Source organism: Wyeomyia smithii, chromosome 3 (assembly GCF_029784165.1).
Source record: "Wyeomyia smithii strain HCP4-BCI-WySm-NY-G18 chromosome 3, ASM2978416v1, whole genome shotgun sequence".
Taxonomy (NCBI): Eukaryota; Metazoa; Arthropoda; class Insecta; order Diptera; family Culicidae; genus Wyeomyia; species Wyeomyia smithii.
This window is the reverse complement of record NC_073696.1, coordinates 194171224-194194818: the sequence shown is the minus strand read 5'-3', so window position 1 is coordinate 194194818 and position 23595 is coordinate 194171224. Positions and strand designations below refer to the sequence as shown.

The following is a 23595-nucleotide window of genomic DNA, read 5'->3' as shown; positions in this document are numbered from 1 at the left end:
TTAGACTGAACAGTTTTTGAAATGGAACCAATTTAACGGTAAAGTCCAGTTTGAACAGAGGACTAAGCGTAGTAATCTCAGGATCGAATGTTTCTCAACCATAAAATAATAACACGTTTCAAAGTACTCACTAACATCTCTATTTATATTACTTGGTAAGAGTTATTTAAATCAACATCCCCAGCGTCCATCGGTGATTCCATCCAGGTTTTTAAGCTGGAGAGTGATTTGAGTGACTGAAGTATCCGTTCGTCTTGAGTATGAGGGCTTTTCCCCTGCTACGTATCTTCTTGGCATCTATGAACTTTTCGGCGCTTCATCTTCTTGGCGTCGACACTTGCTGCTTTCTTGGCGTCTTATCCCTAATACGATAACCCAAAGCCTTCCCACAACTGCCACTTCGGCCGATTTTTTGGTGGACCCTAAATCGGAGAGACTAGCACAACCAATCGGTTCTTGGTAGCGATCTGCCCAGCAGAGCAAACAGTTGCGAACGAGGGGGCGTCTGTCTGCACCCTTTAAGATTCAGTCACCCTCCTGGTCCTAGTTTCTTTTTCGATCGCCCTTGCTCGAACTGCGAGTTCCATGTGCTCTGTTTTGGCCTCATCTATGGTGTCCCTAAGTAGTAGGAGGCTCTGTTTCAGGTCTCCGACGAGATTTTCCTCGTTCACCAGGAACTCGAGAATCGCATCGAACTGTTCGTACAGTGCGGTTACTCTTAGCATCGTGATCATCCAATTTTCGACGGCCTCGACCAGCAAGGAATCGTCTATCGATATATCTGGTGTGGACACCGTTGTATTTGTAGCTATTACAACCTCGAATTTTGATGCTGTTTTTCTGCGGAGATCGCGAATGGATTTGGTAGTCTCTCCGCGCCCATCGCTGATTTCTTGTTCAAGGATTTTATTTCTTTGTTGATGGGTTCCCTTCCAACCGCTATCCTCATCAATTCTAGGGTAGTCTATATAATCCCATGATACTTTATGGTATTCCATGGGAGCATGCGGTCATGGCACCTCATGGGCAACTATATCGTCCCTGACCGGCGTAAGTCTGGAACAGAGTCCGGTCATCTGATCCGTACTCCGTATGCGTATGACGAATAAACTAATACACGCACACCGGACGAATTGGAGATGGAATAAACTAATAACATTGGTAAAATATGCGATAGTATGTGTTTTTGTTATTTGTTATTACTTTTTAAGAAATAAATTAAGTACAAAGAAAAGCATTTTTCGTCATTGCTTTTAAAAGAACAAGTGAAAATTTTGCGTATGGTTGTAACGGTCATAGTCATGATAACGTAATAAGCGTGACAGTATGTTTGGCTGAAGAAGAATGTTATTACTTAAATCATGCTAAAACTATCCTAGAATCAAAACATACATAACCCAAAAACTGACATAAACCCCAAGTTCGTTTAAGTCAATTTTTACCGAACAACTTTTAAGCTCCAAAATCACATTTTTCGTTTATTTTGTCGATGCTCGTTTTGTTAGTTTCGGAACTTTGAATTGTGGCGCCAGCACTAAATTGAAGTTAGGAAGTCGGACTTCCGACTTCCGAATTTTCTTCTGACTTTACAAACACATAGAACAACTTTACAAACACATAGAACAACTGCGTGTTTACACAACATGGACTGCGGGAATGATTCCAATGTATTTGTTTTGTAAACCGGACTGACAGCGCAGTGGCGGCTGCGATGGTTGCAGTGTTGCGAGAACATCAAAAATAAACATCGGAAGTGAGCCTGACCGCCAGTTTATCAGCGACGTTTTGATAATTTTTATTTAAATGCGCAATAAACTAGTAGAAGTTACCTATGATCGATATCGTGTTTCAAATTTGAAGTATAGAGATCGCTGCATCAAGTTTCGACGGTTACAGAGTCTCTACAGCACGTGTTTACTCACAATTTCCCTTTGTCTAGTCGATCAGCCGTTCTCGTTGTGTACGTTCTTTGTTTGAGTTTTTCTATAGTTCTTAGCTGTGAGTTATATTCAAAAGTACTTAAATATGAGTAACAAGTTTGAGTTCTGCGTGGGATCGGGCACCAACCGCGTCAAAGTCGCTGAGTATCGTATGTCCGATATCGCGAATAAGGGTAAGTGCAGCACTACGTCAGACAAAAATAGGAAGAAGAGGAAAATAAGGCCCAATAAGGATAACTTTACGGCGCAGGGATAGCTGACTTAAGGTTAAAAATTTTTTAGGGGCCCTTTTACTGCGATTCTTAAGATTTATAGCTTTTGAAACTTTGAACGCGTTTTTCCCAAAACCATGTTTTCAAAATCGGTGAGCAGTAGAACTGACAATTTTTTTTCATCTGTACTTTTTCTTCCAATAATCTATACTAAAATCTGTACTTGTAAGATTTGTGACAGACATGACAAAGTGGTTGAAAATTGGCCGCTATAAAAAACCGTCCATCGGCAATTGCATTTTATTGTGTTCTTGAAGAAAGTATAATAAGATACTAAACCTATAAGCATAGACAAACAGACGTACCACGAGATTTATTTCCGTGGATCAAAATAACGGTCATTTCAAATGAGTTTCAGTTATGCGGAATATTCCCGCCGCAGCGGTGGTGGCGCTAATGTGCCTTTCCTTTTAAACTCAGTCGACAGTATTCGAGCACCGTGCTGCTAAAATCAACAGAAAAGCTACAAGTTTAGCTTTTGCGGAATATGTCCAGTAGATGTCACACAAGTTAGTCGGAACCACAATTTTCTTAGAATTTTGTATGCAGAGGTACGTCTGTTTGTCTGTGCTATAAGTACACGAAAACCATGCAAATGTAGAAGCAAACTCTATCATTCAACAAGAATAACAAACAACTCGAGGCACATTTCTGTCAGTGTAATAGTTTAACGAAGCCTATATCAAATATATATGATGTTTGAATCAGTTTCCAACCAAACAAAGACATTAAGAGCCATGTTGTTTTGATGTTCTCCGATTGGGCTGACATTTTCAGCGTTTGTTTGTCTATTCAAGGTAAAAATTTCGCAAAATTTCCTACCTTGAATAGACAAACAAACGCTGAAAATTTCAGCCCAATCGGAGAACATCAAAACAACGTCCCTTAGAAAGGCGGTCTCGCGAACTGGCTCTGAATTGTGTACTAAACCATATTTTTGCGAAATCAATATTACATATTATGGCATCGGAAATACATATCGTAAAAGTAACATAAACCTTCACTAATGCAAAGGCAACCATTTAACCATTTCACTCCTTGATATTTCAATTGGAATCTAGATTGATCTGCAGGGTCTAATTTACTCCTTATTATTATTTTGATTGTGTCATTGGACAAGAATAAAGACATCTATTTAGATTTCTATTCCAATAACTTTTCATCGTTTGCAGGCAATTGAAAAGATTTAGTGCTTATCAACTAGCTCAGTAATTACGCGAGTTGTTGTGCCTAGAATATAAGCTACTTTCCATAAAAATAGTTCACCAAAGTGAACAGTCAGTGGCAATTGGCAGGGCTGTCATATTTTGCATTTCACACGTTGGAGTGTTATGTATTTCAATTAAGTTCAACAATAATGAACAACATTTCTGTCGAAATTAATGAACAACATTTCTGTTGAAATAGAAAACCCTATCACAAGAATTTTATTGTTCATATGCCATAACTTTCATAAGTGGATAATGGCCTTTTAGGAACACACAAGGAGAGCGAATGGAACGTAACTTGATTGTAAACCTTTTACCGATTTACATTAAACAACGTACCCATTTCGTTCCACCGGTATATTTTCTCGTTCTACCGCGTAATTGGAAAGCTCATGTCAACCGGTTTTGAATATCAGTTGCTGTTAAAGTGTGACTTTCGTTTCAATTCTGTTACGTTTTACATTCGAGTAACGGTCCCTGCGATTTAAAAATTGCAAACTCACACACTTAGCAACTATTGCTTACATTTCGTTTCATAATCCAATTATTAACTAAACCATTATGCTTGGGATACGGATCTAAATTCAAGTGTCTGAATCTGCTGTTATACGAATGGACAAGCAAAAAATTTCGACAAAAAACTGTCTGGGCCAAACCAATTAAAGAGTTAGTGCTAATGAATTACTTCCCCACATAGTAATTTATCCGTTTTGTTTTGAGCTGAGATTTTTTTTAAGGGGGGGATTTGTTAGTAGCTTAAGTATTTATGATAAATATTAGTAAATAATGAGTATGTGTGTCCAATCACAAATGGTGACTTCTCATCACTGTTAGAAATTTGTAATTTTAATTGTTAGGATTTGTTTGCTTTCGCAATTAGGACTTATCATTCGTAGGGATTTAAACCTACTTGTCAGAAAAGGGGAAGTAAACTTACAACTAACTTAATTGCTAACTTATTGGCTATAAAGAGAGCTTATCGTAGCTATTGAGGATTGCAACGATTTTTGTCGAAAATCGTTAATAATTTTATTTGACATAGCTTCTAATGGTTCAACACCAGTAAGTCTATGTAATTCGAGTGTACCAAACCAAGGAGGACGCTTCAAAATCATATTCAGAATTTTATTCTGAATCCTTTGAAGCGTTTTCTTCCTTGTTGAACAGCTACTTGACCAGATCGGTACAGCATAAAGCATTGCTGGTCTAAAAATTTGTTTGTGAATCAAAAGTTTGTTCTTTGAACAAAGTTTAGAATTCCTGTTAATGAGAGGATATAAACATCTCGTATATTTGATGCACTTGGCTTGTAAACTCTCAATGTGCTCTTTGAAAATAAGTTTTTTGTCATAAATTAGTCCCAAGTACTTAACCTTGTCAGACCAACTTAAAATAACCCCATTCATCTTGACAACGTGATTATTGTTTGGCTTGAGGAAAGAAGCCCTAGGCTTATGCGGAAAAATTATCATTTGAGTTTTAGAAGCATTGGGAGAGATTTTCCACATTTGCAAGTAGGAAGAAAAAATATCTGCATATGACACGACTGCATATGACACGAAGACTTTTTCCTTTTGCGGAAATGCTTGTGTCATCGCAGAACAATGACTTTGTGCATCCTGGAGGCAAATCAGGAAGATCTGAAGTGAATATGTTGTACAGGACTGGACCCAAGACTGAACCTTGAGGTACACCTGCTCTGACAGGAAATCTATCAGATTTTGAATTCTGATAGACAACCTGCAGAGTTCGATCAGTAAGATAATTTTTCAGAATTTTGATTAGGAAAATTGGAAAATTAAAAGTTTGCAATTTCGCAATCAAACCTTTATGCCCAACACTGTCGAATGCTTTTTCTATGTCTAAAAGAGCAGCTCCAGTGGAATAACCTTCAGATTTGTTAGCTCGTATCATATTAGTAACTCTGAGCAATTGATGAGTAGTGGAATGCCCATGGCGAAATCCAAACTGTTCATCTGCAAAAATTGAATTTTCGTTGATGTGTGACATCATTCGGTTAAGAATAATTCTCTCAAACAGTTTACTTATTGAAGAAAGCAAACTGATTGGTCGATAACTTGAAACTTCAACTGGATTCTTATCCGGTTTTAAAATTGGAGTAATTTTTGCATTTTTCCATAATTTAGGAAAATATGCAATTTTGAAGCAGCAATTGAAAATTTTCACTAAAAATTCCATTGTGCTCTCAGGGAGATGTTTGATTAGTATATTAAAGATTCCATCGTCACCAGGTGCTTTAATATTTTTGAAATTTTTAATAATTGAATTTACTTCATACAAGTTAGTTTCAATTATTTCTGCAGGTAAAAAATTCTGGGAAGAAATTAAATCAAATTGACGTGTGACTTCATTTTCAATTGGGCTCACAAAATTCAAGTTTGAGTTAGGAACACTCTCAAACTGCTGAGCAAGTCTTTGAGCCTTTTGTTCATTGGATACAAGAAAACGTTCACCATCTTTTAAAACTGGAATAGGCTTTGAAGGTTTCTTAAGAATCTTTGACAGCTTCCAAAAGGGTTTTGAATATGGTTTCAATTTTTCAACTTTAGTCTCAAAATTTTGATTTCTCAGAAGAGTAAATGTATGTTTAATCTCTTTCTGTAAATCTTCATAAATAGTTTTAAAAACAGGGTCACGAGAACGTTGATATTGACGTCTGCGGACATTTTTCAAACGAATTAGAAGTTGAATATTTTCGTCAATTATTGGTGTATCAAATTTCACTTGAGCCTTTGAAACAGAATTATTCCTGGCATCAACAATTGCACATTTTAATGCTTCCAAAGCGGAATCAATATTCACTTCGTTTTGCAAATCAAGCTCATTATTGAATTTTCTCTCAATATGAGTTTTGTATCTTTCCCGATTCGCCTTGTTATAATTAAAAACAGAGCTCATAGGGTTTAAAACTGATTCATGTGATAAAGAAAAAGTTATTGGAAGATGGTCAAAATCAAAGTCAGCATGTGTGATCAAATCACTACATACATGACTTTGATCTGTTAGCACCAAATCAATTGTTGAAGGGTTTCTTACAGAAGAAAAGCATGTAGGACTATTCGGAGACAAAATAGAATAGTATCCTGAAGAACAATCATTGAATAAAATTTTGCCATTGGAATTACTTTGAGAATTATTCCATGAACGATGTTTAGCGTTAAAATCGCCGATTATAAAAAATTTAGAACGATTTCTGGTGAGTTTTTGTAAATCACCTTTAAAATAATTTTTGTGCTCGCGTGTGCATTGAAATGGTAAATATGCTGCGGCAATAAATAAAATCCCAAGTTCAGTTTGAACTTCAATTCCCAAAGTTTCAATAACTTTCATCTCAAGATGAGGAAGAGCACGATGTTTGATTCGGCGATGAATAACAATTGCAACTCCACCGCCGGAACCCTGAATCCTATCATATCTATGAACCACGTAATAAGCGTGACAGTATGTTTGGCTGAAGAAGAATGTTATTACTTAAATCATGCTAAAACTATCCTAGAATCAAAACATACATCACCCAAAAACTGACATAAACCCAAAGTTCTTTTACTCAATTTTTACCGAACAACTTTTAAGCTCCAAAATCACATTTTTCGTTTATTTTGTCGATGCTCGTTTTTTTTAGTTTCGGAACTTTGAATTGTGGCGCCAGCACTAAATTGAAGTTAGGAAGTCGGACTTCCGACTTCCGAATTTTCTTCTGACTTTACAAACACATAGAACAACTTTACAAACACATAGAACAACTGCGTGTTTACACAACATGGACTGCGGGAATGATTCCAATGTATTTGTTTTGTAAACCGGACTGACAGCGCAGTGGCGGCTGCGATGGTTGCAGTGTTGCGAGAACATCAAAAATAAACATCGGAAGTGAGCCTGACCGCCAGTTTATCAGCGACGTTTTGATAATTTTTATTTGAATGCGCAATAAACTAGTAGAAGTTACCTATGATCGATATCGTGTTTCAAATTTGAAGTATAGAGATCGCTGCATCAAGTTTCGACGGTTACAGAGTCTCTACAGCACGTGTTTACTCACAATTTCCCTTTGTCTAGTCGATCAGCCGTTCTCGTTGTGTACGTTCTTTGTTTGAGTTTTTCTATAGTTCTTAGCTGTGAGTTATATTCAAAAGTACTTAAATATGAGTAACAAGTTTGAGTTCTGCGTGGGATCGGGCACCAGCCGCGTCAAAGTCGCTGAGTATCGTATGTCCGATATCGCGAATAAGGGTAAGTGCAGCACTACGTCAGACAAAGATAGGAAGAAGAGGAAAATAAGGCCCAATAAGGATAACTTTACGGCGCAGGGATAGCTGACTGAAGGTTAAAAATTTTTTAGGGGCCCTTTTACTGCGATTCTCAAGATTTATAGCTTTTGAAACTTTAAACGCGTTTTTCTCAAAACCATGTTTTCAAAATTGGTTAGCAGTAGAACTGACAATTTTTTTTCATCTGTACTTTTTCTTCCAATAATCTATACTAAAATCTGTACTTGTAAGATTTGTGACAGACATGACAAAGTGGTTGAAAATTGGCCGCTATAAAAAAACCGTCCATCGGCAATTGCATTTTATTGTGTTCTTGAAGAAAGTATAATAAGATACTAAACCTATAAGCATAGACAAACAGACGTACCACGAGATTTATTTCCGTGGATCAAAATAACGGTCATTTCAAATGAGTTTCAGTTATGCGGAATATTCCCGCCGCAGCGGTGGTGGCGCTAATGTGCCTTTCCTTTTAAACTCAGTCGACAGTATTCGAGCACCGTGCTGCCAAAATCAACAGAAAAGCTACAAGTTTATCTTTTGCGGAATATGTCCAGTAGATGTCACACAAGTTAGTCGGAACCACAATTTTCTTAGAATTTTGTATGCAGAGGTACGTCTGTTTGTCTGTGCTATAAGTACACGAAAACCATGCAGATGTAGAAGCAAACTCTATCATTCAACAACAATAACAAACAACTCGAGGCACATTTCTGTCAGTGTAATAGTTTCACGAAGCCTATATGAAATATATATGATGTTTGAATCAGTTTCCAACCAAACAAAGACATTAAGAGCTATGTTGTTTTGATGTTCTCCGATTGGGCTGACATTTTCAGCGTTTGTTTGTCTATTCAAGGTAAAAATTTCGCAAAATTTCCTACCTTGAATAGACAAACAAACGCTGAAAATTTCAGCCCAATCGGAGAACATCAAAACAACGTCCCTTAGAAAGGCGGTCTCGCGGACTGGCTCTGAATTGTGTACTAAACCACATTTTTGCGAAATCAATATTACATATTATGGCATCGGAAATACATATCGTATAAGTAACATAAACCTTCACTAATGCAAAGGCAACCATTTAACCATTTCACTCCTTGATATTTCAATTGAAATCTAGATTGTTCTGCAGGGCCTAGTTTACTCCTTATTTTTATTTTGATTGTGTCATTGGACAAGAATAAAGACATCTATTTAGATTTCTATTCCAATAACTTTTCATCGTTTGCAGGCAATTGAAAAGATTTAGTGCTTATCAACTAGCCCAGTAATTACGCGAGTTGTTGTGCCTAGAATATAAGCTACTTTCCATAAAAATAGTTCACCAAAGTGAACAGTCAGTGGCAATTGGCAGGGCTGTCATATTTTGCATTTCACACGTTGGAGTGTTATGTATTTCAATTAAGTTCAACAATAATGAACAACATTTCTGTCGAAATTAATGAACAACATTTCTGTTGAAATAGAAAACCCTATCACAAGAATTTTATTGTTCATATGCTATAACTTTCATAAGTGGATAATGGCCTTTTAGGAACACACAAGGAGAGCGAATGGAACGTAACTTGATTGTAAACCTTTTACCGATTTACATTAAACAACGTACCCATTTCGTTCCACCGGTATATTTTCTCGTTCTACCGCGTAATTGGAAAGCTCATGTCAACCGGTTTTGAATATCAGTTGCTGTTAAAGTGTGACTTTCGTTTCAATTCTGTTACGTTTTACATTCGAGTAACGGTCCCTGCGATTTAAAAATTGCAAACTCACACACTTAGCAACTATTGCTTACATTTCGTTTCATAATCCAATTATTAACTAAACCATTATGCTTGGGATACGGATCTAAATTCAAGTGTCTGAATCTGCTGTTATACGAATGGACAAGCAAAAAATTTCGACAAAAAACTGTCTGGGCCAAACCAATTAAAGAGTTAGTGCTAATGAATTACTTCCCCACATAGTAATTTATCCGTTTTGTTTTGAGCTGAGATTTTTTTTTAAGGGGGGGATTTGTTAGTAGCTTAAGTATTTATGATAAATATTAGTAAATAATGAGTATGTGTGTCCAATCACAAATGGTGACTTCTCATCACTGTTAGAAATTTGTAATTTTAATTGTTAGGATTTGTTTGCTTTCGCAATTAGGACTTATCATTCGTAGGGATTTAAACCTACTTGTCAGAAAAGGGGAAGTAAACTTACAACTAACTTAATTGCTAACTTATTGGCTATAAAGAGAGCTTATCGTAGCTATTGAGGATTGCAACGATTTTTGTCGAAAATCGTTAATAATTTTATTTGACATAGCTTCTAATGGTTCAACACCAGTAAGTCTATGTAATTCGAGTGTACCAAACCAAGGAGGACGCTTCAAAATCATATTCAGAATTTTATTCTGAATCCTTTGAAGCGTTTTCTTCCTTGTTGAACAGCAACTTGACCAGATCGGTACAGCATAAAGCATTGCTGGTCTAAAAATTTGTTTGTGAATCAAAAGTTTGTTCTTTGAACAAAGTTTAGAATTCCTGTTAATGAGAGGATATAAACATCTCGTATATTTGATGCACTTGGCTTGTAAACTCTCAATGTGCTCTTTGAAAATAAGTTTTTTGTCATAAATTAGTCCCAAGTACTTAACCTTGTCAGACCAACTTAAAATAACCCCATTCATCTTGACAACGTGATTATTGTTTGGCTTGAGGAAAGAAGCCCTAGGCTTATGCGGAAAAATTATCATTTGAGTTTTAGAAGCATTGGGAGAGATTTTCCACATTTGCAAGTAGGAAGAAAAAATATCTGCATATGACACGACTGCATATGACACGAAGACTTTTTCCTTTTGCGGAAATACTTGTGTCATCGCAGAACAATGACTTTGTGCATCCTGGAGCAAATCAGGAAGATCTTAAGTGAATATGTTGTACAGGACTGGACCCAAGACTGAACCTTGAGGTACACCTGCTCTGACAGGAAATCTATCAGATTTTGAATTCTGATAGACAACCTGCAGAGTTCGATCAGTAAGATAATTTTTCAAAATTTTGATAAGGAAAATTGGAAAATTAAAAGTTTGCAATTTCGCAATCAAACCTTTATGCCCAACACTGTCGAATGCTTTTTCTATGTCTAAAAGAGCAGCTCCAGTGGAATAACCTTCAGATTTGTTAGCTCGTATCATATTAGTAACTCTGAGCAATTGATGAGTAGTGGAATGCCCATGGCGAAATCCAAACTGTTCATCTGCTAAAATTGAATTTTCGTTGATGTGTGACATCATTCGGTTAAGAATAATTCTCTCAAACAGTTTACTTATTGAAGAAAGCAAACTGATTGGTCGATAACTTGAAACTTCAACTGGATTCTTATCCGGTTTTAAAATTGGAGTAATTTTTGCATTTTTCCATAATTTAGGAAAATATGCAATTTTGAAGCAGCAATTGAAAATTTTCACTAAAAATTCCATTGTGCTCTCAGGGAGAAGTTCGATTAGTATATTAAAGATTCCATCGTCACCAGGTGCTTTCATATTTCTGAAATTTTTAATAATTGAATTTACTTCATACAAGTTAGTTTCAATTATTTCTGCAGGTAAAAAATTCTGGGAAGAAATTAAATCAAATTGACGTGTGACTTCATTTTCAATTGGACTCACAAAATTCAAGTTTGAGTTATGAACACTCTCAAACTGCTGAGCAAGTCTTTGAGCCTTTTGTTCATTGGATACAAGAAAACATTCACCATCTTTTAAAACTGGAATAGGCTTTGAAGGTTTCTTAAGAATCTTTGACAGCTTCCAAAAGGGTTTTGAATATGGTTTCAATTTTTCAACTTTAGTCTCAAAATTTTGATTTCTCAGAAGAGTAAATGTATGTTTAATCTCTTTCTGTAAATCTTCATAAATAGTTTTAAAAACAGGGTCACGAGAACGTTGATATTGACGTCTGCGGACATTTTTCAAACGAATTAGAAGTTGAATATTTTCGTCAATTATTGGTGTATCAAATTTCACTTGAGCCTTTGGAACAGAATTATTCCTGGCATCAACAATTGCACATTTTAATGCTTCCAAAGCGGAATCAATATTCACTTCGTTTTGCAAATCAAGCTCATTATTGAATTTTCTCTCAATATGAGTTTTGTATCTTTCCCGATTCGCCTTGTTATAATTAAAAACAGAGCTCATAGGGTTTAAAACTGATTCATGTGATAAAGAAAAAGTTATTGGAAGATGGTCAAAATCAAAGTCAGCATGTGTGATCAAATCACTACATACATGACTTTGATCTGTTAGCACCAAATCAATTGTTGAAGGGTTTCTTACAGAAGAAAAGCATGTAGGACTATTCGGAGACAAAATAGAATAGTATCCTGAAGAACAATCATTGAATAAAATTTTGCCATTGGAATTACTTTGAGAATTATTCCATGAACGATGTTTAGCGTTAAAATCGCCGATTATAAAAAATTTAGAACGATTTCTGGTGAGTTTTTGTAAATCACCTTTAAAATAATTTTTGTGCTCGCGTGTGCATTGAAATGGTAAATATGCTGCGGCAATAAATAAAATCCCAAGTTCAGTTTGAACTTCAATTCCCAAAGTTTCAATAACTTTCATCTCAAGATGAGGAAGAGCACGATGTTTGATTCGGCGATGAATAACAATTGCAACTCCACCGCCGGAACCCTGAATCCTATCATATCTATGAACCACGTAATTGGGATCATATTTTAATTTAATGTTAGGTTTCAAAAATGTTTCTGTAATAATTGCAATACGCACATTATTTACTGTTAAAAAATTAAAAAGCTCATTCTCATTGGCCTTCAATGAGCGAGCATTCCAATTTAATATTTTAATTGTTTTATTTAAAATCATTGCTAAATTTTAAATTAGAAACAATTTTAATAGTAAAATTTGTGCCTATTTGAATGGCTTCAAACATTGATTTTGCCTGCAACATGGCGTTCACAAGATCGAACATTGCCTGTTGCAAAAAGGAAAGTTTACCTGCCGTAATAGGCCCCAGGCAGTTGACATTAGAAAAAATATTTTCGGCAGCAATTTTAGCTGGAGTAATAGGTGTACATTAATTTTATAGCGTGTTTTGCTAACTCATATTAACGTTCGAACTACCTGTAACCTGTGCATAAGTTAAACGGGTATGCAAAGGAGTAGGTAAACTATGCGTCACTGGTTCGCTTGGAGAATTTTGTTTTGAAGTTGGTTTTAATTGAGAAATTGAATTTTGTTTACCTTGCCTTGCCTTAACAATTGCTAAACGGGCTGGGCATTGATAAAAATTCGACATATGGTTGCCGTTACAATTCGCACAGCGAAAATTTTTACTCTCTTTCACAGGACATGTGTCCTTTTTGTGAGAAGAGTCTCCAAAAAATGAGGCATTTTTGGTCCATGTTACAAAACTTTGAACCATGGCCATAGCGTTGGCAAACCCGGCATTGGGTGATATGCTTTTCATTTGAGCTGAGATTGATTTTGCTACGAGCAAAGCAATTTTAAAGGGAAGTCGTTAAATGTTTAAAATACTTTGCTAGTTTACTCCACCAACCAGCGATTTGCGGAAAGAAATTTCCAATCCGTTTTCGAGCAGGGCTTCTCCTGTAAAGCGTCAATTTTATTATATTTTACTCAGAAAATAATAATACACAGGAATTATCTCTATAAAAATTATCCATGAATAATGATTTCAAAATGGTGAATATACTAAAGGTCGCGGCTGCCGGTTTTTTACGGCACACGGTGGAGCCCAAAGTTCACATCTGAAATATGCGAACATTTCTTTTTATTTTTCAGCAAACTTCCTTCAAGTGCATGAATGTGAGAAACTTTCAAAAAAATATTTTTTTGCATGTATCCTGTGAAACTGCGAAAAATGACGTTCATAAAGTTTTTTTTTTAATTTAAAAAAAAAATACTCGATTTTAAAAGTTCAGCTAACGCCAGTTAGCACTCGAGCGCGCTGATTAATGGAACCGTATCAAAGGTCAACTGATAACTTATTATCAATTTTGTCACAGAATTTGAATGAGTTTCGAACTTCAAGTTAATTTTACCAAGAGGAGTCCCAATCCTATTTTATCCGACTTCGTTCTTAAAAGTACGATTTAAGAATTAAACATTAAAATTACAATATCCAACATTCGATTGGGTTACCTTCCTCAATATAGTTTCATAGACACGGTTTAGCATTGAGTTGTTCAGATTACCCAGCATTTTGACCGAAATTTGGCTCCGCTCGTTTCTGTTACATCTTTTCATTTACCGTGTTGAGAAATCAAACTGATTGAAGCAATCACTTCGCAAGATATTAATGGGCCATATACACGTGTTAAAGTTTTTTTTCCATGCAAGCAGAGCTCAACCTCTAGCATTACACGAAGCTCAACAACTCCAACTATGAACCATGGAAGCTCTGCACCGAAGCGCTCCTAATCAAAAAAGTTCGTGACCTAACGTGAAGACGTGATTTTGGAACCCATGGCGTCTGGGCTCGTTTTCCGGTCTTCGGACATCATCCCGCTTCCGGAAATACTCATATTGGGTGGTATTCGGCCATTTCAGGTTGTTTTCTAGAGAGTGGAAGTCACCATCTTGAAGTTCAAAATGGCGGAGTAAAAAGGTCAAGTTCTTCTAACTCACTAACCTCTATTGTTATGAAAAAACTAATGTTATGAAAAGTTGACACTTTATGTCACTAATATAAATTGGTGAGGTGAACTATGAATTTTTTAACATTCAAAAAAAGATACCCGGGTACCCCGTCGAGTCCATTTCGATTAAAGTGAAAGGTTTCGTATCCGAAACATTCCTTTACCACGATTCTCATTCAAGAATCCTAGTCCAATAAACTCGGCAGCCCTGAGGATCCCCTTTTCAGCATTCCTTATCAATAACATCCACGATTCCAATGTGGGTAGCCCTAGAAACTAATGTGTTCGTCCGGGCGTTTCGAAGTCTAAAAAACCTCTAAAGTGAAAGCTTTCATATCCAACGGATTCTCATTACACGATTTTCATTTTTGGTCCCAGAAGGAAGGCAGTCTTGAAGTTTTTTTTTTAGGATTACTTATCAAGGACGCCCACGATTCCAACGTGAAGAATCCCAGCGAACCTATGCGAAACTTATGTGTTCGCCGAACCGGAACGTCAGTCATGTCGAATAGTCTATCTGTGTAAATGTTAATTGTTGAAACTTATGATTCGGTTTGAATATTCTTCCGCACCCTGGAAAATTGAGGTAACTACTGCTAGATGGATGCAAGGTACTTATACAGTTGCAGTGTTCAGCTCATTGCTTTAGTTTGGTCTTTTTGAATCATATCATTTCAGATTCAACTCGGAAGAAGCCAAATAAATATATTATTGAATCTAAAATCGGAATCATTTTCGATTAAAAATTTTCATTTTAACCATGAGTTACAGAAATGTTTAATCCATATTACTTCCAAACAAAGGCTTTGTATACTTTCAGAACTGAATTAACCAGCAGGGTTGAATCAGAAAGTAGAAAATTTTGAGAAAGAGATGACTATGCTGAAGCCTACATTTTCTCAGGCAGATCCACCGTCTTTTCAGAACGCAAATCAGAGTTAGCGTTTTCCAAGCAGACCCAACTTGTCGGATGTCAGGGACTGTTTTCTACAAATTAGTATTGAAAAAATGTCTAAGGTGACCACAACTGATTCAAAACTTATTCTCAATTTTCTTATAATGTAGGTACAATACATTGCAATCTACTTGGGTTAACTATTCGTAGAGACGTAAAAAGTTTGCTTCAACCAGGACACCTTCATCCTAACCTAACCTAAAGGTTCCTGCATTTGGATTCTTGAGAAATCAATGAGAAGGTTTTCCATATGCGATTCGAACAGATTCTGCCTATATCGCAGAAACGAGTTCTCTCACGATTCCATCACCGAGTTATATGTGTTAGTTAGGATGGACAAAATTCACATCAAGACCACTCTATCAACTGGAGTTACTCTACTACAACGAATGTGTAAGATCCGATACACGAAAGGGAACAACATGGACAAGTACCTCAGCAAAATGGAGGATCTTTGCGGTACAGGACGTTATGACCTCGAAGATTGACGAAATCTTTACCCTCGAAATGCGTTCCGCCTTAACGTTGAACTTAATTCGGGAGAAATTGTGGTTAGCAAATAAAATCAAAGCGCGATTGGGGAAAAAGGACGGAATGCAACAGAATAGAAACAGATTGTGTGTCAGCATGCAAAGATCGCCCGAGACGACGGCAGCAGCAATATTTACGCACTAACTATTGGAAGTGGTGAAATTACGAACGACTGGATCACTGACCGCATGACATGATGTCCAATACCCGGACGAACACATACGATTCGCATAGTTTCTCTAGAATTCCTCACATTGGATTTTTTGAGCATCCTTGAGAAGGATTCCTGAAAAAAGAATCCTCAGGAATGCCCTGTATATGGCTCTAGGATTCTTGAATAATAATCGTGAGTGGGAATCCTCCGGATCATGTTTGCGATTCCTTTCACGATTCCGTCACCGTGTTAATCGGTATCCTGGGGATTCTTACTCAGGATTCTCTGCGTGTTAGTAAGGGTAAGGACTTAGTTGGTGGTTTGCCCTACACAGCGATAAATATGAGACCAGATGCAGTGATCAGCGTCTCGTTGCTCGGATTGAATAAGGCAGAACGATTCGTGCAGTACCTACTAGCGAAAAAGCATCTTCGTCTAAATCTGGCCGCGGTGCGAGTTGCTGAATGGCAAGCAAACCTGCCTTATCATCAATCGAGGCCGCTTGGAGACTTATCGGCAGTCTCATCTGTCTGCTGGACACTACCGGCAAGGTGCTAAGAGAATTATCCTCAACAGAATGGAGTAGCACGAAGAGGATGTAAACGGTCTGACAAGAAATCTTTCGGCCTCCGGAAGGGTAGGTCCCCGCAGAATCCTATTCTCTCCATCACTGAGACGGTAGAGATGGCAGTGGCGCAGGGAGGAGCATCCATTTATTAGAATTGTTGTCAGAGCTGCGGAATTTCGATTTCAACTTCAATTTCAACTGATATTCTGTTGCTAACAGTGAAAATTCGCAGCTGTGGTCGTTGTACAAGATTTTGAAAAATTACGTCAGGAATCGAGTACGAGTTTACAACACAGAGGGGGTGTGGGGGGGGGGATAAGAGGTGCGTCCAATAACCACAGGCGTATCACAAGGTTCCATACTGAGCACGGTATTGTAGAATGTCATGTACGACGAATTGTTGAAGCTAAAGTTCCCTATAGGGGTTGTGATCGTCGGCGTAGCGGACAACAAAACGCTGAAGGTTATGTCTATTGCAGCACTATAAGATTAAAAATTAGAAAAATAATTCTTTTATCTAACTGTTAGATGGATTGATCGAAAACCCAAAAACGCCAAAAGTAAGACTTTGTTCTATGAAACAACTTTGCCGAAAACATTGAGTACATAAAATCAATTTTTCACAGTCAAATCTAGAACAATCACGATTTTCGGGCTTAGACCACTGTGTACAGTGAGATTTCTCACCAATGGTAAATGTCATGGAATATAATGCTTGGGATGTGTAGAACATATTTTGGAAGTTATTTCATGAAAGGTGGTTGAATAACGTGCCTTACAATGAGTATTTCGTCGTTTTTATATCACGTTTTGTTTTTTACGAACTTCAAAAGAAATTACTCAAAAATGTACTGTACGACGATTTTTAAATTTCGACCAGAGATTCATTCAAGACGTCATAATGAACCGAATGGTGTACTCAGATCCTTTGGTGCATTTTTTTATAATGATAATATAATAATCTGTAGGAGCACCGTAGATGCCTTTTGCGTTTTGTACGGCATGTAGCGTGCTTCAATCAACTTGACACAACGGGTATACGAGGTGCCAGAAGATCATTCTCGATGATTAGATGGTAGCGGGAATGGTCCAATTCTGCGAAAGGTAGATGGGGCGGCGCCATGGAGAACCAAACACAGATCCTATCAGGTCATGGTTTGCTGAAGCAGTATCTATACGTCCCCCATTTGCCCCAAGAGCTTGGATGAGGAGGAGACCCCTCAGCATGTTTTTTTCGTATATCCTCATTTTGTGCGTACAGGGAGCGATATGATGGCAGTGAGCGGGCTAGACGCTATCCCGGGTAGCTTAGCTCGGAAAATGTGCGAGGACCCGGACACCTGAAGTGCGATTTATGCAGCCGCCCCTTAGATAATCCTGGAACCACAACGGGGGATCAACCACCAACAGTGGTAGCTAACTGTCAGTCTTCAGATAGATAGCTGCGAAATATAAGAGTAAATAGGATGCATGGAGCACGCAACGCTATTCCCCTAATCGTCGTTTCGGGAAGATAAGGGCTGGAGGTTTTAGTAGGTTCGGTTAAATTCAACCCTACTCTCTGATAAACTACACGAGCCGGAAAGACCAGTCGTGCTGTACGCAGACAACCAGAGTACCATCCAGCAACTGGAAACGGAGTAGCTATAGCGATGATCCAAACCCGTGGACACCGTCCCGTAAAACCTGGCAGGCCTTCCAGTACGTTCCGAGTCCATTGCCGGGTGGGAACCCGGCAGGAGTAGGATCAGATGTCTTTTCCTGACTTGCGCCGGTCAGGGGTGTCATAGTTGCCCATAAGGCGCTATGGCAGCCGCCCCTAGCCATGGCCTCACCGCTCCGGCATAGATTACCTTGGGACCATTTAGGCGACTACTCCATTATGGATAAGGATAGCGGCTGGTAGGGGGACCCAATAAACAAAAATGTTGAACTCAAAAACAAAAGAGACGGGTGCGGAGGGGTTACCAAATCCCTTCGCACGAGGTGGCATCCAGCGGTCTCCGCAGAAGAAGGCGGAGACGGATGCGGCGAAGTCTGGAGGTGGAAAAACGGCGAATCCGTCGGTGTCCACACCAGACATCTCGGTAGACGGTCCCTTGCTAGTCAAGGCCGTCGAAAGGTGTATGGACACGCGGCCAAGAGTGGCGGCGCTGTCTGAACAACTCGATGCCATAATCGAGTTCTTGGCGAACAGGCGAAACATCGCTGGCGACCTGAAGCAGAGCCTCCTCCTGCTTCGGAGCACCATTGATGAAGCCAGAAAGGAGCACGAAGAACTCGTAGCTCGGGTGAAGGCGGCCGAGAAAGCGGCCAGGACCGGGAGGGCGACTGCATCTAGAGAGGTGCAGACAGACGCCCCCTCGTTCGCGTCGGTCTGCTCCACGGGGCAGGTCGCTAAGCGAACGAGGCAGTCCCCGGGGGAAACGGCCCCCGGGAACACCAAGAAACGATTGGTCGTGCTACTCCCACGGGAACACACGCCAACCGGTTCAAGGTCCACCGCGGAAAAGGCACAGGTGGAGGCTACGGGCAACCCTTGGACTACCGTAGAGGGTAGGAAGCGTCGGGAAGGTGCGACGCGACATGATGGCGGAGCGGCCAGAGGACCAAAAAAGGTCAAAAAGGCGCGGAGTAGGGGTGATGCCCTTATACTCAAGACGGATGGGTCGAAGTACTCAGAAGTCTTGAAGAAGATGAGGGGGGAAACCCAGCTCAAGGATCTGGGGGCGGATGTGCGGAGTATCCGCCGATCTCGCACTGGCGAGATGATACTTGAGCTCCGGAAGGACGCCAAGAACAAGGGGGCTACCTACAAAACGGTAGCTGAAAAGGTCCTAGGGAAGGAGGTGCAAGTGCGGGCACTCACCTCAGAAGTGACTCTCCAGCTTAAAAACCTGGACGAAATCACTGAGGGGTGCGACATTGCACAAGCCCTAAAAGCGAAGTGCGGGGTGGAGGTGGCTAAGGATCAATCCGCCTCCGCAAAGGTCCGGCGGGGACCCAGATAGCTACCTTCCGACTACCGTCGGCGGACGCTAACCTGGCCCTGAAAGAGGGCAAGTTGAAGGTCGGCTGGTCTGTATGTCCTCTGGGCATACTACAGCAACCGGACATTTGCTTCCGGTGCTTTGAGGGCGGACATAAGTCCTGGACCTGCAAGGGGCCCGATAGGAGCCAGCTGTGCAGGCGTTGTGGAGATGCAGGCCATAAAGCAAAGGACTGTGTGGAGTCTCCCAAGTGCATGGTATGTTCCGGGAAACGGGACGCCAAACACTTTATGGGAGGCCCCAGGTGCCCAGCCGGTAAGCCGGCTGCGAAACCACGGGCGTAAGGGTGACGCAACTGAACCTGAACCATTGCTTCGCGGCTCAGCAGCTGCTACACCAAGCAGCCACTGAGTCGTTGTCGGACATCGCCGTCATATCGGATCCCTACCGCATCCCTCCCGGAAACGGTAATTGGGTTGCGGATGAGTCCAGTTTGGCGGCCATATGTACGACGAGCAAGTTCCCGGTTCAGGAGGTTGTCTCAACCTCAGAAGAAGGGTACGTAGTTGCTAAGGTAAACGGAGTGTTCAACTGCAGTTGCTATGCTCCGCCACGTTGGTCTACCGAAAGGTTCACCCAGATGGTCGACCTCCTATCCATGGAGCTAACGGGCCTAACGCCGTTGGTGGTGGCGGGCGACTTCAACGCTTGGGCTGTTGAGTGGGGAAGTCGCTTCACGAACCAGAGGGGCCAGATCCTGTTGGGGGCTTTTGCAAAGCTCAACCTAGATCTGGCCAACGTTGGGAACAAAAGTACATTTAGCAGAAATGGTGCGGAGTCGATCATCGACGTGACGTTCTCCAGCCCAGGACTGATCAAGAACTGGAGGGTAGATGATGGCTACACTAATAGCGACCACCAGGCGGTCTGTTATAGTGTAGACAACAACGAGAGGCGGCAAGCGACGGGTAGAGCCAACACTCCGACCGTTCGCGGGTGGAAGACATCGCACTTTGATGCCGAGGTATTCGAAAAGGCAATGAGAAGGGAGCGCGAGGGGGGCAGTTGGCTCCGCCCGACTGCTGACCAACTAGTTGCTATGCTATCGCGGGCGTGCGACGCCACCATGCCTAGGACTCGCCAACCTAGGAATGGAAAGCCACCGGTTTACTGGTGGACGGACGCGATAGCCGACCTTCGCAGTGCGTGCCTCCGTGCAAGACGGAGGATGCAGCGTGCGCGAAACGAAGAAGAGAGGACAGAGCGCCGCGCAGCATTCAGTTCGGCAAGATCGATGCTAAAGAGTGCGATAAAGGTCAGCAAGAGGGCCTGCTTCGATAGGCTATGTGCGAGTGCCAATACAAATCCGTGGGGTGACGCCTACAGGATCGTAATGGCCAAGACTAAAGGCGCGCTGGCGCCTGCAGAGCGATCACCAGCGATGCTGGAGCGTATCATCGAGGGACTCTTTCCACGCCACGAGCCAAGTCCTTGGCCTCCGGCAGTCGAGTCTCACGTCCGACGTTCCAGTATCTCAGACATAGACCAGAGATGGTCGGCCAACCTGCCGAGCATCCAATCCGTGAGCGACGACAGCCGTGTCGAGGCAGGGGAGGAGGCAAGGGTTACGAATGAGGAACTCATCGTGATCGCCAAATCCCTAAAGGTGACAAGGCACCGGGACCGGATGGTATCCCTAACCTGGCGATCAGGCTGGCGATAAAAACGGCCCCCGGGCTGTTCAGGGCAGTCATGCAGAGGTGCCTGGATGACTGTCTCTTTCCGGACAGGTGGAAGCGGCAGAGACTGGTCTTATTGCCGAAGGCTGGGAAACCGCCAGGGGACCCATCGGCATATAGGCCTATCTGCCTGCTGGACACCGCGGGCAAGGTGCTTGAGAGGATCATCCTCAACCGACTGGTGAGGTACACGGAGGGTTTACACGGTCTGGCAAGTAACCAGTTCGGCTTCCGGAAGGACAGGTCCACGCTGGACGCAATCTCTTCCGTCATCAAGACGGCGGAGGTAGCAATCCGGCGCAAGAAAAGGGGAATACGCTACTGCGCAATCGTCACGCTCGACGTGAAGAATGCGTTCAATAGTGCCAGTTGGGACTCCATAGCGCTCGCGCTCAGGAGCATCCATGTACCGGTGTCGCTGTACAAGATTCTGGAAAATTATTTCCAGAATCGAGTACTTGTTTACGACACGGAGGAGGGTCAGAAGTGCGTCCCAATTACCGCAGGAGTTCCGCAAGGTTCTATCCTGGGCCCGGTGTTGTGGAATGTCATGTATGACGGAGTGTTGAAACTCAAGTTCCCTGTAGGGGTTGTGATCGTCGGCTTTGCAGACGACATAACGCTGGAGGTTTACGGCGAGTCTATCGAGGAGGTCGAGTTGACGACCGCGCACTGTATACGCAAGGTCGAGGACTGGATGCGCTCCAGGAAACTTGAGCTCGCGCATCATAAGACGGAGGTCACGGTTGTGAACAACCGTAAATCGGAGCAACAGGCGGTGGTCAGAGTCGGAGACTGCACCATCACCTCGAAGCGATCCCTGAAGCTCTTGGGGGTTATGGTGGACGACAAGCTCACGTTCGGGAGTCACGTCGACTATGCCTGTAAGAGGGCCTCATCGGCTATTGCAGCACTATCTCGTATGATGTCCAATAGCTCAGCGGTTTATGGCAGCAAGCGAAAACTTCTTGCCAGCGTGGTTTCGTCCATACTTAGGTATGGTGGGCCAGTGTGGTCCAGAGCGCTAGGTACTAACAGTTACCGTGGTAAACTGGAAAGTACCTACAGGCTCATGTGCCTGAGAGTTGCGAGTGCGTATCGTACGGTGTCATACGATGCAATCTGTGTCTTGTCCGGCATGATGCCTATCAGCATCGCCATCAAGGAGGACAGAGAGTGTTTCGACCAACGTGACACAAGGGGCATACGAGGTACCAGAAGGTCATTCTCGATGCTCCACTGGCAGCGGGAATGGTCCAACTCCACAAAGGGCAGATGGACGCACCGACTCATACCGGAGATATCCGGCTGGGTCGGGAGACGACATGGTGAAGTGAACTTCCACCTGACACAAATCCTGTCAGGCCATGGTTGTTTCAGGCAATATCTGCACAGGTTCGGACACGTGGTGTCCCCCATGTGTCCCGAGTGCGTGGAGGAGGAGGAGACTGCTGAGCATGTCTTCTTCGTATGCCCCCGTTTCGCAAGAGCGAGGAGCAACATGATGGCTGTGAGCGGGCCTGGCACTACTCCGGACAATATAGTCCGGAGGATGTGCGAAGACCCGGACATCTGGAACGCGGTCTGTGCGGCCGCCTCTCAGATTGTTCTGGAGCTACAACGTGTGTGGCGGGTCAACCACCAACACGCCAGTGGTAGCTAATTACCAGTCTCCAGGTAGTTAGCTAGGAGGTTATAAGAGTAAAGAGGGTGCATCACGCACAAAAGCCACTCCCCGACGTAATACTTAACCGTCGTTCCGGGAAGACCAGGGCTGGAGACTGGAGGGGTTTTAGTGGGTCGGGACAGGGATCAATAGGTGTCTGGGCGAGTGTAACTACCCCAGCATCTCTCCCCTAGTTTCATCCCCACACCCTGAGTTCTCTTCTCAGGTGTCTGTTTGCAGATTTCCCCGCCACCTTTAAAAAAAAAAAAAAAAAAAACCCGTGGACACCAAGTTCCAGTTTACCAAGGACCCCGTTCAATAAGTTGTGCTGACTATAATATACTGTCAATCGGAGCATGTGGCTGCGGATATGCTCACTGTACACGCAAAAGTTGAAGTTTTGTACAATCATTGTGTCTTCCCGATTCGCACAAATGTTGCACAAAAATCGCACAATAAATGTGTGAAACGCATAACGCAACAGTTGTACTACGAATACATTGACATAGAATGAAATCAAAATATGTATCATATACCGACACTTTATTTCTCACGTCGAGTGTATTAGTGACTGCTACTCAACTTGTGAACTCACTAGATTTAAA

General features: G+C 41.4%; 1 protein-coding gene across 4 annotated transcripts in view; it reads left to right on the top strand.

Annotated features, from left to right (window-relative positions):
• The window catches only part of LOC129730571 (cytochrome P450 4C1-like), a 91006-nt gene that overhangs the window by 20595 nt on the left and 46816 nt on the right, over positions 1-23595 (top strand). The window lies entirely within an intron of this gene.